The sequence below is a fragment of the Lissotriton helveticus genome, chromosome 9 (genome assembly GCF_964261635.1).
Source record: "Lissotriton helveticus chromosome 9, aLisHel1.1, whole genome shotgun sequence".
NCBI lineage: Eukaryota > Metazoa > Chordata > Amphibia > Caudata > Salamandridae > Lissotriton > Lissotriton helveticus.
In genome coordinates this window covers 545,605,835-545,632,027 of record NC_136070.1, presented here as the reverse complement: position 1 = coordinate 545,632,027, position 26,193 = coordinate 545,605,835, and the positions used below count along the sequence as shown (strand labels likewise).

At 43.4% G+C, this 26,193-nt stretch overlaps 1 protein-coding gene across 1 annotated transcript in view; it reads right to left on the bottom strand.

Annotated features, from left to right (window-relative positions):
* LOC144783212 (solute carrier family 22 member 6-A-like) overlaps positions 1 to 26,193 on the bottom strand; it is a 212,729-nt gene that overhangs the window by 181,022 nt on the left and 5,514 nt on the right. The window lies entirely within an intron of this gene.

Here is a 26,193-nt window from a genome sequence, read left to right as displayed (position 1 = left end):
CGCCAATGCAGGCAGGCATGCACCATTGTGCAAGGGTGCCTGCGTTGCATGCAGGATTGTTTTTGTGTAGGAAGGGACACCTTGCACGAAAACAGTCCTGAGAGGCATTTCCCACTTTCTAAGTGTGCTGAAGAATGCAGCAGACTAAAAAGAAGAAGTAACAAGGAGAAATAAAAATATTTCTCCTTGTTACTCCCCTCCTGGCACATCTTTTTAGCGCATTCCCAGGTTTACCTGTTCTGGCAAATCTAGGAATGAATCACAAACCACAGGAGTTGTATGGGAACATCCACGCAACGCCCATGGAATGCCTCCTCCTGCTTCAACACCCTCCGCATGCTCTGCAAGATCTACAGGTGGATCCCCACTGAAACAAAAAGACTGGCCACCCATGCCCTCGTCAGCAGCAGGCTGGACTACCGAAACGCCCTCAACACAGGATCCTCTGCCAAACTCCTGAAATGACTACAACACATACAGAACGCCTCTGCAAGCCTGATCCTCGACATCCCGCGCCACAACCACATCACACCTCACCTGAGAGACCTGCACTGGCTCCCCATCAACAAAAGGATCACCTTCAAGCTCCTCACCCACGCACACAAGGCGCTCCACAAGACAGGACCGGCATATCTCAACAGACGACTCACCTTCTACACCCCAAACTGCTCCGCTCTGCCGACCTCGCCCTCGCCACCGTCCCCCGCATCCGAAGAGCGACCACCGGCGGCAGATCATTCTCCTACCTCGCCGCCAAGACCTGGAACACCCTCCCCATCCTCCTACTGCAAACCCAGGACCTACTAACCTTCAATAGGCTCCTCAAAACCTGGCTATTCGAGCAGTAGCAGCACCCCTCCCCCCCAGCACCTTGAGACCCTCACGGGTGAGTAGTTCGCTTTACAAATGTATTGATTGATTGATTGATTGATTCCCAGGGCAGAGTAAGACAAAAAAAAGCGATTTGTTCTGTGTTGCCTTACTCCAGATTTATGGTGCCACTCAGGGTCATGTAACATGGCCTTGCGCTGCTTCATAAATCTGAGTTAAGATTTGCTTCACTCTTGCACCACGTTGCATGGTGCAAGAGCGATGCAAACAAGCTCATCAATAGGTCCCCTGTACCTATTAATAGCATTATATCACTTTTCAATATCTGTCATATGTATGCTGCTTTAACCACCCCTGAAAGAAAATGCATTAAAGTTGGTGAAATTTGGGGAGGGTATTTGCGTTAAATGTCTCGCTGAATAGTTATATATATATTTTTTATTTTTAAAGTTTTATTGAAAATAAAGAGAGACCAACATACAGACTTCAATAATAAGAAGACACTTAAAAAGAAACATAAAGAAATACAATCATCCTATACAACTCAAAAAGAAAAATAATAATCATATACAAATATCTGAACCATTGGGGGAAAATGAGGGGGAAGGGGGTTCCATACTACAAGGTTACTAAGCGATTAGTCAAGCCAGTGTGGTTAGATTGCACTTGCAATAGTCTACTGAGGTATGTGTCGTGCCAATGGAACTTATTGGGGAGTGGTGCTACTAAATCAGGACTTTGAGCACCAGGGGTTGGTCCAGCTTCTACGCTCACGGGGATTGCATGGGTACTTGGTGAGTAAGCTCAGGATGCATCAGGGGTCTGTTGTAAGTATGTGCGATAGGCACACCATATATCTTTTGGTCTTGAGGTAGAGGGCTGAAGAGTGGCATAAATCTCAGTTTGTAAACTGCAATAGGTCATGCTGCGGGCCCATACCTTCCTTGTGGGTCTAGTTTTTGCCCCCAGTGTACTGCTATTTCTCATTTTGCAAGCATCAAGGCAATGGCTATGAACCTACGGTAGCAAGGCTTAATACGGTTGATCAGGCCCAACAGTCCCAGTCGTGGAGAGGGAATAAGAGGAGCAGCAATTATTTTCACTATCGTTTAAAATATCCCCACTCAGTACGGCAGGACCTGGGGACAGGACCAAGCCAAGTGGGCAAAGTCGGCATCCTGTGCATTACTTTAGGGCAATTAGGTGATTTGGAGGGATCAAAGCTGGCTAATTTTCACGGGGTGATGTAGTTCCTTTGAATACATTTAAAATGGAGGAGCTTGTGCCTATGATTAGGGGAGATTTTCTTGATTTGATCAAGACAAAATGTCCATTCAGTATCCGTCAGTGAATGCTCCATATCTTCCTCGTAGCGTTGCCAGACCCCTCTGTCCTGTACCTGTTTGAGCTCTATGCAGACTTTGTATAATTTAGTGACTGAGTGTGTTTCTCCTTTATCTGTAATGAGCAGAGTGAATGGGGTGAATTCTGCAGGCGGGGATGAAAAGGAAGTAATGGTAGAGCGAAGCGTCCCTTGTGGTCTGGCGATAATTAAATTGTCCATGTAAGTCATCCCTGGAAGTGCAGAGAAGTCTGACAGGGTACGCGCCTTACCCTAAGAGAATAAGGAGCCGAGACTATCCAATCCTAATTTAGGGAGGGTGTGCATTACCACCTTTTTTGAGGTGAGTGGGAGAAACGGGTTGTTAGGTAGGGGAATGGCCAGCGAGTAGAGAGGGCCATCACTGAACATAGTGTTAAGTTTACGCCTCGCCCAACAGGTTATAGAGAGGGGTTGGATGTCTTACGGGTCTAGTGATATGCCCTTTGGGAGCAAGGTTTCCAACGGCGTAGGGGCTGCCAGTTCACGGTCGGGTTTCGTGTAGGGTATGCGAACGTCTGGATGGAACCCGTGTTGAGGGTATTGTGCTTGTACCACTAAGAAATAAAGTTGAAGGCCAGGGACCGCAAACCCACCTTGGTTATACGGGAATATCAGGGTATCCCAGGAGACTCTCACCCTGTGTCCAGCCCATACTAGTTTTATAAGCAGTCCACGTATGTGACAAAAATATGCATTGGTGAGCGGAATGGGTATAGTGCGGAATAGATACAGGAAGCGAGGCATTATCTTCATATTGATTAACGCTATGCGGCCCGCCATAGATAGGGGCAATTGTATCCACCTTCCAACCTGCAAAGTGAGCTGTTCGACCGCAGGTCCACAGTTTAGGAGTATGACCTGTTTCTTGTCCCTGTGTAGGTGCACCCCCAAAGTATTTGGTAGTGTTGCCTGCCCTCCGCAGCGGGTATTCAGTCTTGCCAGCTAAGGCCGAGTCCGTGATGGGGAACAGCACCGACTTGTCCCAGTTTATCTTCAGGCCAGACAGGGCCCCAAATCGGGCAATCTCCTCTATAAGGAGTTGTACATTTTCTTTCGGATGGGGCACAAAAAGTAGGATATCGTCCGCGTACATGGACATTAGTAAGAGGCAATCGGGAAACTGTAAGCCACGAAACATGCAGTTTTCCTGCATATGTCGGACCAGCGGGTCCAATGCTATTAGAAATAATAATGGGGACAGCGGGCATCCCTGTCGAGTCCCAGTTGTGATTGGAATGGGAGGTGACGGAGAACCATTTACTCGAAGTCGAGCTGTTGGAGACGAATAGAGCAGTTGAATCAATGCTATAAAATTAAATGGAAGGCCTAGTTTTCGCAGTGTGGCCATGAGAAAAGGCCACTTGAGAGAGCCGAAGGCTTTTTCTGCATCCAATAATGCCACTGTCGCAGGAGTAGTAGGTTCGATATGATTTATAACAGAGAAAACGGTTCTTAAATTAAGAGCTGTAGAGCGATGCAGAAAAAAACCCGATTGTATGGGAGAGATTATTTGTTCTAGCAACAATGATAGTCTGGAGTATAACATTTTAGCAAAGATTTTATTGTCAAAATGTATGCCGGAGATGGGGCAATAGGATAAACAGCTTGTGGGTTCTTTATCCGGCGTGAGTAATAGAGAGATGGCTGCCTCTTTCATGGAAAGAGGGAGGGTGCCAGCTTCCAGGGCCTCTGCATAGACTTCCAAAAGTTGTGGTGCTAGACTATCCTTAAAGTCCTTATAAAAGACACCTGATAGCCCGTCGAGTCCTGGTGCTTTAGATCCTGTGAGGGCATCTATAGCAAACTTAATTTCGTCCACCGTAAAGGGGGCTGCCAGGAAATCTGCGTGTCCCTTGGTGAGCCAAACCATGGCAACCTCTTCCAGGTATGCCACGTGTTGAGAAAAATCCTTGAGGAGTGTGGTAGAGTGGAGGGAGCATTATTATGCCACTAGTTCTACTAATATGTTGGTATTGTCTGTCGCAACCGTATGGTCTTCCTGGATGATTGCCACTATTTGACAATCCCCCTGGGAGGCCGCACCAGGCGCACCGGTGTTTTCCCAGTGCGCTCTCCTTCCCGTATCTACGGGCCGCTTGATACTTCCCAAGCAACATGCTTCCCTTACAGCGTGTTCATTAAACTCTAAAATAATGGCACTATGTTGATTCTGAATTTGCGGTTCTGGTGACGACTCATCAAATAATGTTCGTTCATCTTTGACTCGCCCGCAGCACCCCCACCTGTTTGGATATAACAACGCCCCGGATGTATGCCTTACAGGCGTCCAACAAAGTGGAGTAGTGATCCACCGTGCCTGTATTTAAGGTAAAATATCCAATAATGGCCTCTTGTATCTCCGACCGGAAGACCTCATCTAATAAGGCAGAGGCGGGGAACAACCATCTGCGTTCCCAACCAGCCGAGTGTGAGATACGCATGTGAAGAATCACTGGCGCATGATCCGACAGAGTATGTGGCAGCACGTTTACCCCCTTGGCCCATCGGCATCCCAGTGCATCAGTTAAAATATAGTCTATACGAGCATGTGTGGAGTGAGGTACAGAGTAAAGGTGTATCCGAGGGTCTGAGTGGGGGTGTATGCACCAGAGGTCGATTAAGTCCAGGGAGTGTATGAGGTCCTTCATCACTTCAAGTGAGCGCATCTTGGAGGTGGAGAGTGGATTAGAAGAGTTAAGTGTTTGGTCAAGCCACAGGTTCAAGTCTCCCCCTAAATAAATTGTATCATAGTCATATTAATTAAGCAGAACATGCAGTTCTTTAAAAAAACTAGGATCGTCCACATTAGGCGCGTCCACATTTAGGAACATGACCGTCTGACCTAGTAGCATGCCCATCACCAACAAATATCGTCCCTGTGGATCTGATACAGTCTCCTTAAATGCAAACGTAAGGGAGTGGTGGATAAGAAGACAGACCCCCCGTGAGTAGGTGCTGTAGCTTGCAAAGAACCGGTGAGATCCCCAGGAGGACACAAATGGAGGGGTCCCCTCCATGGGGAGGTGAGTTTCCTGCAAAAATTGATTTTTTACGTCATGTTATCGGAGATACGCTAAGACTAATTTACATTTTCTTGGATTATTGAGCCCCCGAACATTTCAAGTAATAAGATTAACAAATACCATAGGAGCCACAGCCATACCCATGGAAAAGGGAGTTTGTACACGCCTAGCCAGACCTTATAACCCCAAGCTGGAGTTGTCAAAGGGGGAACCTACATAGCGACATACATGAGGCAAAATACATATAATACCAACATAATAAATCAAAAAACAACACATTACACCAAGGCCGCAAACACCACCCACCTCCCACACCTGGGCCTGAAGGCTCCGAGAACATGATCCCTCCCCTGAAAACCCGAAAAAGGGGGATAGAAAAACCCCCAAAAAATTAGAATCAAATCATCCTAAGGAGGCGGGCAACGCCTCGGACGCGCAATGCCCATATCAGAAACAATGTAGCAGTAGCATTATAAAAACTTTGAAACAGCATAACATTTTCCCCATTAAGAATGGAAATCCGCCATAGCTAAGAAATCACTTGTGTAGCAGATATAAACAACTTTGTCAATATATTGTTACTAGTGATAGAGTTCCGCGTCCTCAGCTCACAGCGGAATGGTCAGAGCTAGCGGCCAGTTGGCCATCTGGGGAGGAGTGTCCTGAAGAGTGCACTGGACTTCTCCTTATCGCTCCCTGTCGTTGCTTGCAAAAGGCCAGGTTATTGACCGCATTTTCAAAGAAACGGGGCATACCCTTCACCATCACTCGTAGTTTGGGTGGATAGAGCATAGAGTATTTGAGACCCAGGGCACAAAGTTGTCATTTGGGGCCAGATGTAGGAGCCCTAATACCGGTCGGAAACGGCCGATTTCGGCCGTTTCCGACCGGTATTAGGGTTTTCAGATGTAGGGGGCTGAAAATTACTGAATCGGTAAAATTACCGATTCGGTAAAATTACCGATTCGGTAAAATTACCGATTCGGTACATTACCGAATCGGTAAATATACCGATTCTGTAATTCCAAATGTAGGTGGCACAGTTTACAGTGCCACAGGCCCTTAAGAGTCGGTATTTTACCACACAATCCTATTGTGTGGTAAAATACCGAATTCAGGTGTGCATGCACATCTGTGCATGCACACCTGTGCAATGTGACACACAGACAGGCCCTTAGGGCATGTATGTGTGCCACATGTCACACAAGCCTGTACTTGGGGTGCTAGAGGGTGTCAAAGTGACACCCCCTGCACCCTTGCAGGATTCGGTATTTACCGATTCTGTAAATACAGAATCGGTATTTCCCATTGATTCCTATGGGCTTCAAAGCCCATAGGAATCAATGGGAAATACCGATTCTGTATTTACAGAATCGGTAAATACCGAATGTTACAGATTCAGTAATTCTGAATTTAAAATTACCTACATCTGCCTCCTTCCTATTTACCTACTCTTAAATACCGAATCGGTAAAATTTGGTATTTAAGAGTAGGTAAATCGGAATTACCTACATCTAGCCGAAGGTGTCTAAGAATTTCTGACGGGCCTCCTGCACTGCGATGGTGTGGTCAGGATGAAAGGAGAGCACAGTCCCCTGATATTGTACGGGGGAGTTCTCTCGGGCCAGACGGAGAATTGTATCACGTTCTCTGTAATTAGGCAGCCCCGCTATAATGGAGTGAGCAGGGCCTCCAGGTGGAGGCCGTTAGCCAAGAGAACAATGAGCCTCCTCCACCACAAAGTTTCTGGAGAGGTTCTCAGCGCCAAATAGTTTTGTTAGCATGGTTTCAAGGAAATTTTCAGGGCGGCCCATGTTTGTGGACTCCGCCAAACCCATTTTACGGATATTATTTCTGCGTGACCTGGCCTCAAAATCCTTGTTCTTTATCGCTACCATTTTTAACAGTCTCTCCATCCGCTCAAGCCTGCGCAGCATGTCTACAGCCTGGTGGTATGTCTGTCCAGTTTCTCTCCCATCCTGTCAAGCCTGGAAGACAGCGTGTCAAGCCAGGGGTCTATGCCACGGAAACCGGCGTGCAGCTCGGCCCTAATAGCGGCCGTCCCGTCTATGAATTGCGGTGGACCCTATGTTCCAGGCCTTCTGCCCTCTCAGGGTTGCAGTCGGTGTGTTCCGAGTTGTCGAGGTTGTCGAAGGTAATATTGCACATTTTTGGGTCTCTCTGATGGTTTTAAGCAGCGGGAGGCGCAGCTCAGGAAGGGACTGTGTCAAAGTCAGTGGAACATGCAAGAATATGCCAGAGTGTCTGACCCGGTAGCGTGGTCTGCCTCCCTGGTCTGATTCGCTCAGGCTGCTTCAAGTGAGCAGTAGGTAAAGTAGGGCTGTGTGCCAGGTTCCCGGTATACCCCCTCTTTGTGTGTTAGACCTTGTGAAGATCTGGCTGTCCTCAAATTACAGCCACCAGGCCTCACCACGAGCCTCCGGGGAAGTACTGCTGTTGTCAGTGAGGGGGAGGCTTCTCCCTAGCGTCTCAACCACACCACCCCTTCAGAGTACTCTGGCGTGTCCAAGATGGCGACGGTCTGGCCCTGTAGTCCCTCGCGTCTTGATCTGACCACCCTCAAGGCACCCAAGTGGGGTAAGGATATGGGGAATGCGGGTGAGGTCTCCGGGTGGTGTACCAGACACTATGTGACAATGGACGAAGTGTAACTGGGCACCCCCAAGGCGTTCTGCTACGGGTGTCCCCCGGTCTACGGCTGAACTGACCGTCACCGGGCCCGTCCTTCTTGTGGCATCTCAGGATGCTCAGCGATGTCCATGGGAGGGGGGGTGCAGAAGGAGCAGGGGGGTCCTGGGAGACAGTTGAAGGCCCACTGCAGCAAGTGGCAGCAGCGCTGGGAGAGGACAGTGACAGCAAGGCCCATTCTCCTGTCCCCAGCACCACCCGACTCACCCGGTCTCAAATGCACCAGCGTTCACAGGGTCCGGCTCCTTATCTGTGTGGAGGCCGTCACCTCAGCAATCCAATCCAGGCCTACACGGTGACCCAGTGAGACCCAGCGGAGTTCCGCAACTCCAGCCTCAGGCTCACCCTAGGACCCTGTCTCCACGGGGCCTCTGAGTTTGGTGTAAAGATGATAATCTGATTTCATCCAATGAAACACAAAGAGTATTAAGTTGAATCCAACAGTAGATTTATTTTTCGTCTCAGCACAGCACGGGAGTACTGCTGTTCTCCTCCAAGCACAACTGTTGAATGGCGATTCAACAGTTGTTAACTCTGCTGGGGAACTGCACCACGAGTGATGCATCTTCAAACATAAACATGTTTGAAGATACACACGCCAGTAGGGTTACAAAGAACCTAGAGCATAGAACTACTGTTAAGAAAAGAACATAAAAGAAACATTGCAATGAGCACAGAACATATTACATCACATATGTATGACAAAGCCCTTTACATCATCTCCTTTCTCATAAAAATGAAAGAAAAGTCTGAAATAAAAGGTATTGTTAAGACATATGATAATCCTTGAACCTTAGAGGAATTAAACAATTACGAGACGATTTATGTGACTCTGAACTCGTAATTGAAGAAGAGACAACAGGTTGAATCAAAGATGACGCTTGTAAAGAAGTAGATGTGGCAATGGAAGAGGATGATTCAGGAGAAACGTTGTCAGATAAAGTACCTACAGGGAAATGTGAACAGTCATAATCAAGTGCAGTAGAACTCTTGCAAATAAGGATCCTCTTGGCTTGTTCAGGTGAAATCTTAACAACAGCTCTCTTACTTCACCACCCTTTCTTTTCCAAGAAAAGTGAACCTTTTGAGGTTTTGATAACTTGAGCAGGCAAGGAAAATTTAGAGTCACCTTTCTTAACCTTGAAGGGATTTTTAATTAAAACCCAATCTCCAATTTAAAAATCCTTTGTGCTTAAGGAACAAGACGAATCAAAATATTTCTTTTGTACATTCTGTTTGATAAATACGTTTTTCTTAAGAATAATTTTGTCATGACAAGCCAAGCAGGAAGTATCAACTTTCTTGACAAGTTTTATCCAGTTTGGACAAATGTTTCCATTTGGATTTCTTTTCTTAAGGGGCTTGAAGGGTGAAATGCCTGTTGTAGAGTGAGGAGTGACAAGATAAGACCACATTTTCTTTCTTAAAAACAAATCAACAGGGAGATTGCAAGCTATGGCTGATTGCATACCTTATTTTATAAATCTGTTCATTCTTTCAATGAGTCCATTTGATGATGGAGAGTAAACAGCAACTTTTAGATGCATGATATTGTAGGCTTTAAAGTAATCTTGCATGAGTGCAGAACAAACGTGTGAACCATTGTCAGTAACAACTTCTTTGGGAGATCGTTCTGATTGAAAAACTCTATTAAGAAATTCTATAACAGCAAGAGTATTAGGAGAATCACAAAAATCAAAATCAACCCACTTAGAGTGATAGTCAATGAGTGCAACAATGAGACGTTCATTATTAGAAAGTAGATCAAATGGACCGGCAAAGTCAATTGCAACTTTAAACCAGGCTTCCTTAGGTACAGGTACAGTATGAAGGGGAAGTTTGCTGATCTGCCAATGCTTGTCGGAAAGTATTTATTTATTTTTTATTTTATTTATTTATTTTATTTTAAAGGTTTTATTTAGCGCTGGCTAGACCCGGAGGTATCAGAGCGCTTTACATGAACATCAGATCATAGTTACAGGTTACATCGTAAAAAGGTTACACAGTTATTAGAGCATGGCAACATAGTTACTTGTATGGTCGAGATAAACAATAAGCGCAAATACGAAAAGGGAAAAGCAGGCAGGGGGAAAGATTCAGGGGAGGGGGAAGGAGCTGGGGAAGTAGAGAGGTAATGAAGGTGGGAAAGAGCAGGGGAGGGTGAAGGAAACCACATGGAAAGAGGAGGGGAAGGGTGACGGGGAACACAAAGCGGTAGACGAGTCAAATCAATGTCCAAAGTCCAGTAAGCTGTGATCCCAGGGGAAGTGGTACCACTTCCCTATCTCAGTTGCGGGAGGCTCCCTTTACGCAGTGGACTCTCTCAGAGGGGTCTCTGAGACTCCAAGGCCTACAATTCTGGATCCTTCCCCAAAAAGGGGAGAGGGAGTGATTTGGCAAGGGGTGCCATACCATACCTCAGCTGTGAGTGGCTCTCTTGGCACAGTGGACTCTCTCAGCGGGTTCACTGAGACTCCAGAGTATAAATATTGGATCTTTCCCCAACAAGGGTAGAAGAAGTGCTTAGTCAAAGGGCACAAAGGACAGGGGGCTAGACAGACTACTAAGCAAGATGAGAGATTCAGGGGAGAGGGGATAGGAGCTAGGAGCTAGGGAGGTAGACAAAGAGAGAAAGATTACTAAATGGGAACAAATTTAATTAATGAGTTATTATATAGCACTGGCTAGACCCCAGGGAATCAGAGTGCCTTACAAGAGGAACAATAATGTTGCAATTTACATCAGTTAAAAGTTACATAAGTATCAAGAAAAGTATTTAAAGAACATAGGGGACAAGGTGAATGGGGCAAGGACGGGTAAGGGGGTAGGGTAAAGGGGTAGGAGGAAGATAGGACGTAGACACGAGGGGAAAATCTGTCCAAGGTCTGGCTGGGTAGGTGACGGCAGGGGGGGAGTCCACAAACCATCTCCTCTTTAGCTATATGGCAGCTCCACCGAGCATCAGCCAAATCGCTAGGTCTCCACAGTCTGGGGTAAGTTCCGCAGGTTCCAAGTCCTGATGTGTAGGCAGGTTAGGAGATAGGTTCAAGGTCTGGTCAATGCCCAATTGTTGTCCCGGGGAAGTAAAACAATGTGTAGGGGGCCATTATGGAAGCCATCTTGGGGTCAGGCAGGGGACTGTACTGCATGCATCAATCCACTGTGTAACATCTTTATCTAAAGCGGGCCACCAAAAATGTTCTTTTAATTTTCTTGAAGTTGCTCCTACCCCTAAATGTCCTTCATGAGCAGACTCAAACCGTTTAATGCGAAGAGAAGTAGGTGGGATACACTGATCCCCACGCATTATAACATTGTTAACAATTGAAAGATCATCTGACACTTGAGCATACGACTTTAATGAAGCAGGAAATGAACGTTCTCTGGGCCAGCCAGCAATAATCATGTTCTTGACTGCCTGCATAATTTGATCATTATCATATGCTCGAAACCAATCAGATTGAGAAAAAGTGGGAAAGGTAGGAGAATAGTCATTGATGTATGCAACAACACATTCTACTTCATCAAATTTTGAGTAAGGAAGATTGTCTTTTAACGGAAGTCTAGAAAGACAATCTGCTCTGACATTGTGTCCACCAGAAATATGTTGAATAGTATAGTTGCATTCATGTAGCCTGGAAAGAATGCGTACTAATCTTGCTGAGGCTTTTCCAGTACCATGACCATTGAGTAAATGCAACAGGGGTTTATGATCACTCAATAGTATGAAATGAGAACCCCAAATGAAAGTTTTACATTTTTCTACGGCCCAGGAGCAGGCAAGTGCCTCTCTCTTTATAGTTCTGTAATTCATCTCAGCAGAAGAGAGAGATCTGGAGACAAATCCTAATGTGTTTTCTTTTGCACCAAACCATTGACATAACACAGCACCCAAACCAAATTGACTGGCATCTACTGAAATAGAGCATTGAACCCCCGGGCTAAAAAAAGACAATGCTGGAGAATCAGTGATTAATTTTTTGATAAGGTTAAAAGAGATATCTAACATCGAAGACCACACAAATATTACATTTTTCTTTAGAAGATTATATAACGGTTGTACAATCTGTGAGTAAACTTGAATGAACCTCGAATAGTATTCAGTCATGCCCAAGAAGAAGGATTTAAGAGTGTCTTTGTCTTTGGGTATCTGCACTTTGCAGATGGCCTGAGTAAGTAAAAATGTTGGTTTGATACCGTTTGAAGAAATAGAGTGTCCCAAATAGTCAACTTCTGATTTAAAAAAATTACATTTGGCTTGACCTCAGGTGATACCTGCATCTTTGAAACGGGAAAGAACTTCTTTAGGTGTTTGAATGTGTTCGTGTTTATCTTTAGAGAAAATTAAGACATCATCTTGGTAAGCTTGAACAGATTTGACATTCTTTAGTAAACAATCCATACATTTCGGAAAAACACTGGCTGCAGAAGCCAGGCCAAATGGTAACCTTAAATATTTAAAGGCTCCAAAAGGGGTAATGAAGGTTGTCAAGCTAGTAGATTGGGGAGACAGGGGAATTTGATGGTATGCACTGCGAAGATCAAGTAAGGTGAAATATATTGAACCATTGATGCCAGTTAGTAAGTCTTGAATCTTGGGAATGTGATGACAATCAACAAGTATATTCTGATTAAGGGATCGAAGGTCAACACGGAGGCGGATATTAGAATATTTTTTTCTGACGATCAAAATGGGACTAACCCACTGAGATGAATCTGTTGGTTCAATGATACCTTCTGAGACCATTTTGTCTAGAAAATTTTTCAAGTCATCTCTTACGCTTAGAGGAGTGGACCTGAGTTTATGTGTAACAGGTATGGCACCTGGTTTAAGCTTAATCAAATGCTCACATTTTTTAATTTTCCCTATCTTGGTATTAAAATCTTCTGGGAATTGTGAAACAATGTCATTAATAATTAAGTCAACATCATCTGAAATAGATGACATTTCGACATCATTAACTTGAACAGGATTGTCAGATCCAGGGACAAGTTTGAAACCTATTTTTGCGAGATCCCGCCATCCTACAATGTTTTTACCTTTTATGGTAACATATACTTTGGTTTTGATGCGCCTACCAAGACAAGTGATATTTGACATAAAAAAACAAGCATGTCTTTATCTTTGCCTCCATAGGCTTTAGGAATGGTATCTAATTTTAATAGAGCCACAGAAAAAGACAAAAATGTATCAAATAAAATATTGGAAATAATGGTCACAGGGGCAACCGAATAAGCCATCATGTTAATTGACTTATCACCGATCAAAACTTCACGAGTGGGATCTGTAGCACGTTCATGGTTAGTTAAATCCTCACAAGAATCGATAGATAAGATTTCGGTTTTTTTAAGATTATCAAAAGATAAGTGTACAGTATTAATATCCAAACTCTGCAATGATGAATCAAGGGATGAAACATCAAGAGAGGAGACATTAACGTCAGGATGTTGAAGTTCATGTGAGGAAATAGAACCAGCATGAATGGAGTGTTTGCTTCTGCAAACAGATTTGCCCGATTTTATTAAAATTTGTGCATTCCTTACCTAAAGCAAAACAAATAGGACTATTACTAAGATGTGATCTAGAACCACATCTGTAAAAAATAGTATTAGGTTTCCTTTGTAAGGTTTAGTGAATTTGTTCTTGAGAGCAATAGAATTCACAGACACATAATTTTGAACAAAATTAACAGGTGAGACATTTTCATTTGCAATACATTTTGAGGAAATAATACTTCTTTCAATACTTTTAGCCATATCAATGACTTCTGATAAGGTAGGATCTTTACAACTTAGGATACGTTCTTGAATTTTTTTATGAAAACAGCTATAAAGAAACTGATTCCAAGATGTCAAGCGAAGCACCAAAATTACAATCAGCTGATACATTTCTAAGTACTGAAATGAATTCTTCAACAGTCTCATTGGGATTTTGTTTTCGTTTCATAAAATTAAAACGTTCAAGCATTAAGTTTGGTTGTTCTAAAAAATGTTTCTTAAGTCTCTGAACAGCATCAGTATAGACATTCCAACCTTCACCATTGCCAAGAGGAGGAATTGAGTTTGGTAAATTGACAAAAATCTGATGACCAGCACTTCCCAAATGGCTTTAAAGAATTGCCAATTTGTGTTTGGCTGAATATTCCTCAGCATCAATGGCAATCAAATGCTTTCAAAGCTGCGAAACCATATTTTCCAAGATTCAGTAGGTTTGCCATTAACTGGAAGAAAATGATTTAAATGTAAAATCTGTTGGTTGGTTGCCATGTTAATTGAATACTTGGCCATGCCCCTCTCGCTGAATAGCTACAGCACTATATTTTTGCTAATTGTTGCTTAATGAACATGTTTTAGACTACAAGGGGCTCAGAAAAATTATTACAAAAGGGCTTTTTCATGTACAAACCCTTTGTTATAATTCATTAAAGGATGTTTGTGATCTTTTCCGAATAGCAAATAGGAGGAGGCGGGAAAAGGGGCATTGCTTCCTTATTTCTGATTTGGAAAGGAATGTATTAATGGTTTACAACCGTAATAGCGGTCAGAAGCCACTGATGAGTTACAGACCACCAAGTGGGGTGGTAATTGATTCGAAAAGGGGAAGGGGCTCAATGAGGACCCCTTTTCTCCTTGAGAATCATGTTTGCAGACTCAGGGGTAGTAGGTAGTTGTCAAGGGGTCTACTACATGTTCCCCTTGAAGCTTTCTAAAACAGAAAACTTTTTTAATTTAAAAGCAGTCAATGCTTCTTGGAGGATGAAGGGCTGTTTTCTGCTTTGGAATTCAATAATAGGGATGGTGGTGTGTTGTCCTTTACAGGCCACATTACCTGTTATTGCAGCCAATTGCAAGGGGTCTTAAACTTCACCCTACCTAATGAATATTTATAAGGAATGTGGTACTGCAACCCCTATTAGAACATAGACCTGTTTGCAAACTATATATCCATTACCAAAAAGTCAGTATGCACTTTGCAACCGCTTTTTGCAAATGGAAAAATAGTACATCAAGCCCCTGGTGCCTGGGCTAGGAACTGCCTACCTTCAGCCTGAGATGGGAAGAGAGCCGGACCGATCAATTACATAATATCGATGACAACTATATTGATTCAACGAAATATTGGAAAATAAATATTGCTACCTGTGTCCTTGCAGAATGCATGTGACATGACCAATGGCATAAGTGATGACGCAGCACATGCCTATAATACAGAGAGCACTTTGCACAGCGAAAGATGATCATGCGAGCACACATTTGATGAAATAACTTACATATATCTTACAAAGCACATAAACGAGAAATAGATGACTATTGCCACTCTTATAGCAGCATTTGCCACCAAGTAAGAGAAAGATCTAACATCCAGCCTAATGAATTTGACAGAACTTTGACGTACATGTTTATATCCACCATATAGATAAACCTCACACATACCAGTCTGCCCCCCCCTCCGCCCACCATCGGCAGGCCTACTAATCTAGATGATCGAAGCCCAATGAATGTTGATATGCTAATGCAGATTGGTTGAGAGTGCACGGTCACCAATAGTTTCTCTTGGAGATTACGACAGTGGAAACCCTAAGCCTAGTGATTAGATAACCTTAACGTGAGGCACGCTTTACGTCTCTGCGGGCCATGCCCAGTCGCTTGTGCCGGAGGTGGGGTGAGAGGGCAGCACCTGTTGCCTGCACGTCTTCCATCGTATCGGAAGAACTCATAATACACTTTCAGCTCCTATGCTGCAGTACAGGTGAGTGAAAATTAATTAATTATGGGTATAAAGTATTATCCTGCAACAACTGTATCATTTAGAACAAGTTAATGAACCAAGAGGCTAACTTACTTTGCATAATGATAGCTATAGCATGAGAACAACAATATCTACCTGAACATATAAGAAAGAAGGTTTTTATCTCAGAAATATTTCACAAATCCTACGTGTCATCAAAGTGCACTACAGTACATGTTACCCAAAGCAAAAAAACGCAATAGAACCAATTGCAGAAATAAAGGAATACAGAAACGCTATTGTAAAATATTAAGAACATTTTGGATACTAGAGTCTACACATCTATGTGGGTGAAGAAATTGGCCAAAATAATGGGAGTTCAGTAGTGAGTATTGAAAGAGGTGACAGCCTCTTTGAAGCCCTGCATTAAGGAGGATGCACTTCTTGGGGGAAAGGGATAAGTGTTAGGTGAATCTCACCAGGTGAAAGAAATACCAGGATTAGGAGTAGAGTTTATGCAAAAATGGAAATCTCATCATCGCACTTGTCACCCATATGGTCGGCATGGAATGCAGAATAGTTAAGGGGAGTGGTTTCAGCTGATGCAGCGTCAGACTAGTCTTTAAGCCAAGTTTCCTTAGTCAGAAGGATGTGAAGATTTATTTTGAAAATAGAAACACAGCAGACACTTAACGGTGCAACTGAAGAGATTTTTGAGAGTCTGCTGTCTGAAGCGTCCTGGCATGAAAGGTCGAAAACAGTAAGTCAAGAGAAGAAGCAAGTTCAGCAGGAGGATCAACATACCTGTGTGAGAGAGTTGTGTGTGATTTCATAATAAACACAATTTATTAGGAAACCATTTCGCCTAAACTGTTTACTGCAGCGTTTCCCAAACTGTGTTTTGGGACTCACTGGTGGTTCACAAGACAATTTTAGGTGGGTCGATAAAGTCCTGCTCTACATGTATGGAATATTTACCATGATTATCTCTGTGCACCCATGCCAAATTATAAAACAATACCTTGCAAGTATTCCCAAGCAAGGCTACAGGTGAACCTTCCAGTATTTGATGCAGTTGTGTTTTTTCTTCACAAGGCAATTTCAAAAGAGAATGTGCTCACTATACATTGTCATACACAACCATTCCACTTGCATCTGACTTTCACACATACATTGAGAAATATGGATGTAGTGTAATTGCCGGAGCTGCTAACTTCAGGAGTGGGGAACCAGGTTTAATCAAGTCCTGATGTTGGTTCAACATCCTTTGATTCTGGTCAAATCACTGAATCTGCTGAGTTTATAATAAAAATAATCTGACCTTGTGTAATGTAATCTGGTGCTACTGTAAAGTGCTCCAATGCCTCTGGGCTGTATCTATACTATATAAAACTGCAAAAAATAAAGCTTGAAGGGATCATATATTTAGATGAAAATTTCAGTTGAAATTTACTATTTTAAACAAATAAACCACTTAAATTCACTAGTTATAGTTTTCTCAAATAACTTTAGCTTGTGCCTTAATATAACTATAACTCCCACATCCTCCATGCACAGTGTTTCTATCAATGATGTAATTTCAGATGTTGCAGAGATGTTATCAATGATGTCATAGTACATTTGAGGAGTGATGTAATATGTGAGATAATTAGCAGTGCCTGGTGGCCTTTTTTCGTGCATGGCATGGGGTTGGGCGCAGGACCTGGCGTTTAATCCCAGTGGGCATTTATGGCTAACAATGTGATGTTACAATATGAAGAATGTTATTGTAAGTAAGGTAGATCTATTAAATTTGCAAAGGATCAGAACACCACAATATAAAAAGTGGGCTTATCGAATATATGATGGTGGTCAGTATATTAACATATAAAAAGCAGTCGTACTAGCTTTGTGATAAAGTCACTGATAAATATAATCAAATGTACATTATATAAACTCGCCCATTGAAATGTTTAATAAAGGTGATTGGCACATTCTCTTTAATTAATCCTTATTAAAAAACGTCAATGTGTCTTTGATTCTTTCTGTTAACATTTTTCATGCCACTAAGTGCAGTCAAAGAACCCACGACATGAGAGCCCTGCAACTCCAGCTTGGAGTGCTTAAAAATAATATGGTAAGCTCTCCTCAGGTCATGCATATGATGCCCAGAAATGTTACTGTGTCTTTATTTTTATGTTTATGCGGGGCTTCTGCAATTCCTTTAGCCCACAACAACATAAAACAAATAATGGTTGGTAGGATCCCTTTCCCTTCTATGGACACCACCAGGAAAAAACAATTACATCTAAAGACACCCTAGGGCATTATTGGGCACTTCTTGCCAGGAGCTGTGAGTAATATATGAATGGCCCTGACCTCTAATTTTTATTCTTCCCATTATATTTTGTTTGGGTTTTTTTGTTTATTTTTGTGGGTGCCGAGGTTCTACCCAGGACACCCACAGCTTTCATTTTTGTAGTGGGCCATAGGAAGAGTCCCATGGGGGCTGCAGACGAGCCAGCTCCAGCATTTTTCTTGAATAATATTTTTTACTTGGGCTCCCCACGCGGGACACCCAACAACATTTTTTACGTTATGTGCCAAGTGAAGACCCACAGACCATTTAGCTGCCTGAAAGTGGCACCATGATATGGGACTGAACAGGGGCTGCACACTTTTTTTCTTTAAACACTAGGATGCCCTGGTGTCCGCCCGGGGCACCCCACAACATGGTTTACGTTAGGCCTGAGGTTAGAGCCCCAATCCCCTCGCAGCTTCGCAGGTTCTCCTGACAGCACTCATTTCGGATCTCATCTTGGGTCATTGCTCCCAACTGGTAGGAGTAGCTTTTCTTTCTGCTTCTGCCAGGCGGACCATTTCTATGTTTTCCTGCCTGAGAAACCTTTGTGATCCCAACCAGCAGGAGCAGCTTTCTGATCCCACCTGATGGAAGCATAAAAGACTTCTCTGCCTGTGCGCCCACAGGCAGGAAAAAAGCAGTATCCTGGGAGCTGGGGTTCCTGCGACACTGTCACGGACCCAGCCCCGGGGAATGGAATTCCGATGACCATAGCATGGCTTGGGAAGGGGCGCACCTCCCCTATTAAGTTTATCAGCCTCAAGGGATTGGGTCTCCTGGGGCCTCATGGAGGCTCAGGGAGTGGGGATGCACACTTCCCTCCCTATTCATGTTTATTGGCCCCAGGGATATGGATCCCCAAGTCTTTGGTGGACCAAATGACCCCATCCCCAAATGTTTTAATTCAATGGCAGATGAGGTTCCAGGGACCTGAATATGGCCCCCAGTACCTACACCCCTGCCCCAGATTCTTTATTCAAAAAGTGCAGGAGCATACACTTTTCATTTTTATAAATTTTACTGCATATTTCACGCATCCTCTGAAAACTTGCAGTCAAAATTTATAGAAATATATTTTTGGCCCCAGGGGAGTGGGTCCCTCTTGGACACCCCAGCAGGTTTCAGAATGCTGCATTAACTTATTTTCAGGACAGGCAACTCGGTCACCGAGTCATGAAATGGCTGCTGCCACAACTCTGTTAATGTGGTGGTATCCAATCAGATTGTATCTTAGAATCGGTCTGCTCCACAGATCCTCCGCGGTTTGAAATATACAACGTTGTTGACCTTCATTTCTCAAAACTACTGAACAAATTTACACCAAATCTCTAAAAGCACACTTTCTGGAACAAGAACAAGCTTTCTCCCAAATTTGCTGTAATTATATTCAGCAGTTTTTACTGTATCGCTGTTCAATTTTCTAATGGAAAAATTAATGGGGAAAAGGCATTTTTGACCCCCCCTTTTTTCTCTGCCTCCGCTTGACTGATCATCTCAACGCTTTCCAGGAAGCAGCTGAGGAGGATGAGATTTGTTATGTTTTATGAAAATTTGTCAACTATAGCTGTCAAAATAGATATAGAGTCTAAAATGCACCAGTGGCCCTTGTTGTAACACAAAAATGGATATCAGGCTTTAACTCATACTCTGCTGCAGAAGTGGTTTCTCAAATTTGCTAAAACCACTGATCTCAACACAAAGGTTTTTCAGAAGGTTTGTGATTGTAGTGAACAGATGCCACGGGCCAGTACCCCACTCTGGAAAGTGTTCCAGCTTCAAACTCCAGCGCAGTTCTCCATCTGCCACTTCTATGGACAGATCGTTATCTTGGCCACAATCTAATATCAAAGTTTGTGGTGAGGGTCATATTGTTTACAAACAATTGCTATCATTACATTAAAAAAAACGCCCCCTCATGCTCAATCAAGCTGGGTGGGTTGCAAAAGTTTGAATTTCTAAAAATTGAAACCAATTCACAGAATGTATTTTTTTTCTAAATAGGCTTTGCATTCTTATTTTTAAGGTGTAAATGCTATAGTTGCAGGTCTCACTTTTAGAAACACTTGTGATTGATGTATTTATTTGAATGCTTTAAAGTCAGGGGACATTATTATGGATTTCTATATTTTACATTGTCTAGAAATTACTTAGCAATCTTCAAGTCACTGATCCCTCACCACCCTTAAACTGCATACAGTTCTGACCTCCTCATGACCCCTAAACATCATCCATCCCTGCCCCTAAAACACCTCACCAGGCCAAAACTACACCCAGCTACACCCATCCCTGAACCCCCAAAAGCTCAATCTATCCATAACCTTCACTCATCTCTTAGCCTTAACAAACCGTCACCAAACCTACACTTAGTTCATTATTGACCCCTAAGCTCCAATAATCTTTGATCCCTAAAAGCCATCCATGTCACCCTTAACCTCCACCAAATATTGAGCTTTGAAGGCCCTCACTACCCTAAAATCTACTGCTTCATGAATTAACCCTTAAAACCCCTCACCACCCCAAATTTCTCTCATTCCTGAACCCTAAACACCCCTAACCACACCACCCATCCCTGATCCCTAAGAAATTCTCCCCACCTCTACATTCCACCAATGTCAACCCTAAAACCCCATTCTACAACTAAAGTCCACCCACCTATGAACCCATAAACCCCTCACCACCCTTAATTACACCAATTCCTGAACCCTAAAGCGTGTTCTATCTAGAAGCTCCATGATCCTTGATCTGAACTGGGGTGGCAGAGTGGGCTAAAGAACGGTGATGGATTAAACCCAGATCTGTTGACTGGGTGTGAGTGTTTGATTGGTTCAGATGCTCCGTCCATCACCACCCCCTTTTGTACCGCTTTGTTTGCCATAAGTTGGCAGGGTATGCTCAGACGTAGAGTCCCTTGCTCACTTTGCCACTGGATTCAAGCAAGCCTGGCTGAAGACGGCTGAAATGCCAGAAACGGTCCTAGGAAGCTTGGTTCTAGTCCAGGGAAGGCATGGCTTGGCAGTTTGGGCTGGACTGTTCCAATGAGGCACAGGGTCAGACTGATTTGCATATGGCCATGTCTGAACTGGGGTGGCAGAGTGGGCTAAAGAACGGTGATGGATTAAACCCAGATCTGTTGACTGGGTGTGAGTGTTTGATTGGTTCAGATGCTCCGTCCATCACCACCCCCTTTTGTACCACTGTGTGCAGTAAGCTTGCTCAAGCCCTCTACATCCTGCTTACAGGTGCTGCCCATGGCCTTAACCATGACATTCTATATGACATCACTAATGACAAATCAAATCAAATCAAATTAAGCTTTATTCGGTTGTATGTAGAACATCCATAAAAGCACAAAATATATTACATCTAAAAAAAAGTACAATTAAAAACAGTTATATTATAACAATGGTAAAATATCAACAGTGTGACAAATTCCCAAAGTTCCGTTCATCCCGTAAAGAGACACTATTAACTCTTTATATGGAAGCTGCGACCATAAGAGTATAAGCTGCTAAGACATAGACACGGAATGAGCTAATACAATCGAAATGAGAAGCTTACAGGTTAAAAAAGCTGACAAACAATGTGTCATAAATTGATATACAAATACAATAGGATCTAAAAGAAGAATGAGGCTACTCCATTTTACAAACAAACAGGGTACGTTTCACTGTTGCTCTAAATTCTGCCTGTGCTTAATAGTCAATTTCATGAAATTTACTATTGATTTAGCAAAGGGTTCAACTTCTAGAAATTGCAACGCAAGGAATGCCGGGCGGTACCTGCGTAGGCCTATGATTTTTAAAATGGGAGTAAGCCACTGTTTCCTCAGATCCTGATAAAAGTTGCAAAAAAGTAACGTATGGATTGTGGATTGGGGGGAGCAATCATCACAGGGGCATGGTTGAGGGCCTTTTTCCCAGCTATTAATCTTGGGGAAGGTGACTAGATGGTGGAAAGTGTCAAACCTTAACCTCGTTAGCAAGAGTCTTTCGTATCCCGACAGCTCGAAGGTTAAATAAGGCTGGACCGTCAGTGTTGTCTGAATCTGTAGTGAGTGTTGCACAGTAGATTTAGACACCTCACTAGATAATCGTAAAGATTCTAGATGAGTCAAACACGCCTTTTTAAACCGTTTCCTTGATATTACTGCAATTGTAGAAGGCGAGTTAAAAAACTGTTGCATACCAAGGTCGCACAGGGATTTCCTGACATAATCTAACCAGGAGATGTAGTGTCCCTTATCTAGGGAAATACAGTCCTCAATAAACTCCCTGCAAAGGGAGGTTTCACTGGTGGACCATATGCGGTGCCACAGAAGAAGGGGTTGGATCCTTATCAGATCTGTTATAAAAGTCAAGCCCAACTCCATGTGGCATGCATAGTTGGAGGTTCCCTTTGGGACTGCCAAAATAAATGTTAAAACGTTATTTTCCACCCTTTGAATCTCCTCAACCTCGACAAAGCCCCAAATCCCAGCCCCATAAATTGCACTCGAAATACATTTGGCCTTGTAGATTTCGAGGAGTTCGACCGGGGGGCGCCTGCCTAATTTGTTAGCAAAATTAACCAAGGCAGCTGTTGTCCTTTTAAAAGTGAGCTTCCTTGATTCAATGGCAGGATTCCAGGTGCATTTGTTGTCAAATATTACCCCCAAATAGGGATAAGTGGCTGTGGAATCCAATTTTTGATTTTCAAGGTAAATAGGCTTAGTATTCTTCACCCTTGGGCCTGCGGACATAACAAATGTCTTTTTAATATTTATCTTTAGGTCCAGGTTTGCCATGAAGTCGTGGTACTTTACAAGGGCACGCTGAAGCTCTAAGGGGGTACGCGCTAATATGACAGCGTCGTCCGCATAGAGAAGGATTGGTATAGGGCGCTTATTTATAGCGGGGAGGTCCTTAGAACCCGTGACTTTGGCTTTTTCCAAGCCGTTGGTATACAGATTAAATAAAAACGGGGCTAGGACACAGCCTTGCCTTACACCGCGCGCTACTCTAAATAGCTTTGTTAATTCGCCCCCGACTCCAAATCTAACTCTAGCTGTAGCATTGGAATATAGTTCTCGCAAGTAATTTAACAGAGACTTATCCACTCCCATGTCAGCTAGGATGGTCCACAGCTTATTGTGTATGACGCAGTCAAATGTTGATGAAAGGTCCACATATGCCATGTGGATGCCCCCCCTTTGCCTTAACATATTTTTCAATTAATAGGGATAAATTGAGGGCTTGCTCAGTTGTGCCCAAACCCTCGCGGAACCCGAACTGGAGATCAGACAGAACCTTGTTATCCAAGGCCCACTGCTGTAAACGTTCTAATATAATACGACCAGCCACTTTCCCCAGGGAGTCCAAGAGGGAGATAGGTCGGTAGCACGATGGTACTTGGCGATCCCCCTTCTTAAATATGGGCACAAGGATGGATTGGGACCATGAATCGATAAGGCCCACCTCACACGTTGCCTGGAGCACCCTGGTTAAAATGGGCAGCCAAAGTTCCGTCTTAAATTTAAAAAAATCGATGGGAACACCATCGGGGCCCGGGGCTTTGCCGTTTTTGCTAGCCGTCAAGGCTGCCTCCACCTCCTCATAAGTTATATTAACGGGCAACGGGAAAGAAATTAAATTTAGCCCAGAGGAAAATAATTGAGTTGCGGATGAGGGTGGGCTGAATATCCGCTCAACATAGTCAACCCAGGTCTGCTCATCAATGGCAACATCAAGGCTGGGTTTCACCGTTGTGCTAACTAGGAAGGGGGACTTCAGGATCTTCCAAAGCAGCACTGTCTCTAATGGCACAAGAGGAATGCAGTTGAGTCCAAAGCTCTTTTTTCAGCAAGTTCTTCCTACATCTTAAGGCTTGTTTATAAATTCTTCTGTAAACAGCTATGTCCTTAGAACTTCTATCCTTTTTGTGTAGCGCTATTTTTAAGTCCTGATAGGCTTTCGTGCAAGCGCTGTCGAACCAACCCTTCTTGGTCGATTTCCCTGTGTTCTTTTTTTTAACAAAGAGAGATTCTCTGATTGTTGTTGTTAACGATGAGAAACTGACCATAATCTCTTCACTGGTGGTGGCTGAATCAAAGAATTTCTCAAAAACTGGAGACCAGTTTGGTGGTAATAGCCTCAGGGTCTACCATTTCCCACTTAAGGGAATATCCGTTGAGTCTGTCTAAGAAAAGGTTGTTTTGGGTTAGGGTCGACCACTAATGACAAAATCAATGATGAACTCAAAGCTTACCATTCAAGTGTGGGAAATCGTGCAGTCATTTTTCGAAACATTTTGTGATATTTGTAGGAAATTATATGAATGTGCACATATGGCATCCAATGAGTTTGCCAGTATCTTGCAACAAACTTACATACAAGAGCATACCTCACCTCACCTAAAAAAGCCATGCAAGGGCGAGCAGGATAGTGGTTCAAACTGTGAGAACTGGTCTCCAGCAAAAAGACATGATACACAATTGCACAATGCAAAATGTTGTGAACTTTGTGTAATGCAAAATTTGTGAATTCTGCAAATTTCAAAGGCAATATTAAAATATCACCCGGCCTGCCGGCAGAGGGTATGCTGGGACTACTGCCTTGCTCTCCTAGCGCCTGCCAGAGGCACGCTCCCTGTTCTCAAGTCTGCTTGGCTTCGGCTACCCAAGAGGCAGTGTGTCCTTGAGAGCCAGAGTGACAGCTCTTCTTCCACCCCTTCATGACGCGGGTACTTCTGACACCAGGGCCCGTCTTAATAACCACCATCATCTGGCAGGCATGGCCAGTTCCAGAGAAAATGTCTCTCCTCTCTGCACCCAGGTAGGCTGGGGGCAAAAGCTTCCTGTCTAAGAAGACTTTGAGCAGCTGTAAAGGGCAAACAATACCTTTAGGTAATGTACTCTTTGTACAGGCCGAGTGGTGTGCACCATCAGCATTAATCCATCATTGTTTAGGGCTACTTGCCCTTGCCGCCTTTTTCGTATTCATATTCAGTCCCCTTCTCTTTTCTGCTCCCTCAACTTTTCTTCTCCAAATTCACTCACTTTGTGTTTCTGGTACCTCACTTGTTTTCCCATCCCCTCATCGTCTTCCTTGCTGTATATTTGCCAACTGATACATTGTATTTCTCCCTTCCTCCAACTCCCCTCTCCAGTTACCTTACTTTTCTACTGGCTCGCACCATTTCATCCTGCAACATGTATCTTTTCATCTCCCGCCTTACTTTTAGTGCTCGGGTGTCTTACTTTTTGTCTTTCTCTGCCTTTATCACTTTCTTTTCCTCCTCTTCCTCTTCTCTGAATCCTGTTTGCTTATCTGCGTCGCTTTGCATCTTTTCTATCTCCTACCCCACTTTTTTCTTCCAAGCACACACACACACACACACACACACACACGCACGCGCACACGCACACACACACACACACACACGCACACACGCACACACACACACACACACACACATATATATATTCGTTTGCAACTTAAATATTCTCTCTCCACTTATTCTCCCATTACACGTTCTTTCTCTGTTACCTTCTGTCGGTCTTCACCCCATATTCTACATTTTGTACCCTTAATACCTGCTACGACATAGCTCAGTCATTTAGAAGCAAGTTTGCATGTCCTTAACCCCTACACGAGGACAACCTTAGTGCATAAGATAGTTCAAAAAATGCAATCAAAATACTAACAAGCAATCTTCATCGAATAGGATATTTAGAGAAATACATTCGGGGCTTAAGATCTAAGCTAAATTAGCAATAAAATATTGAAGACACAAAGCTAGGTTTCTCCATTTGTTATTTACAGACATTCTATAGAACACACGAAACTTGTGTTTTTAGCGTGCAAATAATATAAAAACACTGGTATGAAGGTATTTTGCACATTTGTCATATTTAACTCTTACTGAAACAAATGCTATTTTTATTTTATGGCTTACCAGAGGTCAAAGGAGCTGACGTGGTTCTAATCTATTCAAATACACTTCGTGAAGCGTTTTACATGGGAGTTTTATGTTTTGGTAATCTGTCAGAGACCCCCATTGAAGAGCAAACCAACAGTGACTGGGGGGCCTTTGTTTGGGGGTGGTGTGGGAGAGGGAGGAGGGAAGGTTTGTGGATGAATACATACAAGAACGAGTCAATGGGATGAGTGACTAAGTGCATAGATGACAAGTGATTGGT